Source organism: Chrysochloris asiatica, unplaced genomic scaffold, assembly GCF_000296735.1.
Source record: "Chrysochloris asiatica unplaced genomic scaffold, ChrAsi1.0 scaffold00317, whole genome shotgun sequence".
Classification (NCBI taxonomy): domain Eukaryota; kingdom Metazoa; phylum Chordata; class Mammalia; order Afrosoricida; family Chrysochloridae; genus Chrysochloris; species Chrysochloris asiatica.
The window spans coordinates 347,738-349,273 of NW_006408835.1; positions in this window are offsets into that span (position 1 = coordinate 347,738).

Genomic DNA, 1,536 nt, shown 5'->3' on the forward strand with positions numbered 1-1,536 from the left:
CCCTGCATCACAAGAGACCCATCTGCATTTCTTTTCACCAGCCCTTCCTAGATAGATAGGTTGGATATTACTCACCTGAGACTCTACCCTCCTCCCAGCCCTGTCGATCCAGGTTCCCTCTTGAAAGCTTGTAAGCCAGTCACTTCTTACCTTTGTATCCCTTCCCCCATTTTGGGTAGCCAATGTTCAAGTTGCCCATTCCTATACTGGATATATTGTAGCCCCTTTTTAGATATTCCAGTCAGTTCCAGGCAGAAGACAACTTACAAGCTTTCTATGGTGGTATTTCTGGCTATTCCTCCTTCTACTCTCCTGTGACTGTTTTATAATACAATACATGGAAAACCAAGGTTCAAGAGTCAGCCAAGCATCTCGACATCCTCTACTTTTTCAAGCATGATGTCCTTTTCCAGGACATCACTGTCCTGGAAATGACTGGCCCCCACTGATAACATGTCCAAAGTATGTGAGCAAAATCTTGCTATGGTCCCTTCTAAGAAACACAGGGTGTATGTCATCCAACACAGATTTGGTTACTTCATTTGGCAGTCCATGGTACTTTCAATAAAATTCAGCAATGCCGTAATTCAAATGCACCAATTCTTCTAAGGTCTTCCTTATTCACTGTCCAACTTTCACATGCATGTGAGGTGACTGAACATACCACAGTTTGGCTAACACACCTTAGTCCTCAAAGTGACATATTTTCCCTTAAACATTTTAAAAGGGGTCTCGTGCAGCAAATTTGACTAAAAGCAATATATCCTTGGTTTTCATGATTACTGCTCCCATGAGTCTCCCACTCATCTGACAGTTTGTTGTACTGGGGTGGCTTACATATTGCTGTGATTCTGAAAGCTATACCATGGGTGTTCTAAATATCAGCAAGGTCACCTATGTTGGACAAGTTTCAGCTGAGCTTCCAGATTAAGACAGACTAGGAAGAAGTGAAGAACAACTATTTCCGATTATTTTGTCACTGAAAACCTTATGAAAAGCAGTGGAACACTGTCAGCACCAAAGTATTGAATATTGTAACATGAAGAAGAGCACCAGATTATTGTCAGATATAATGCCAGAAAACCAGCCCCTCAAGTGGGAAGGCACTTGAAATACAACTGGGAGAAGTTACCTCCTCTAAGTAGAGTTGACTGTTCTTACATAAATATAGTAAAGCTTTTGGGACCTTCATTTGTTAATGGTGCACAGTTCAAAATGAGGAGAAACAGCTCTAAATATTCATTAATAATAGGAACATAAAATGTATGAAAAATGAAGCTATCTATCTTGAAGTATAATGTTGTAAAAGATAAAATAATATCTATATGCCTAAAAGGAAAACTAGTTAATACAAGATCAGTTATTCAAATTTATACACCAACCACTAAAGCGAATGATGATGAAATTGAAGAATTCTGCCAAATTCTTCATTCTGAAATTGATCAAACATGCAATCAAGATGTATTGATAATTACTGGTGATTGGAATGGAAAGGTTGGAAACAAACAAGAAGGATCAGTGGTTGGAAAATAGGTT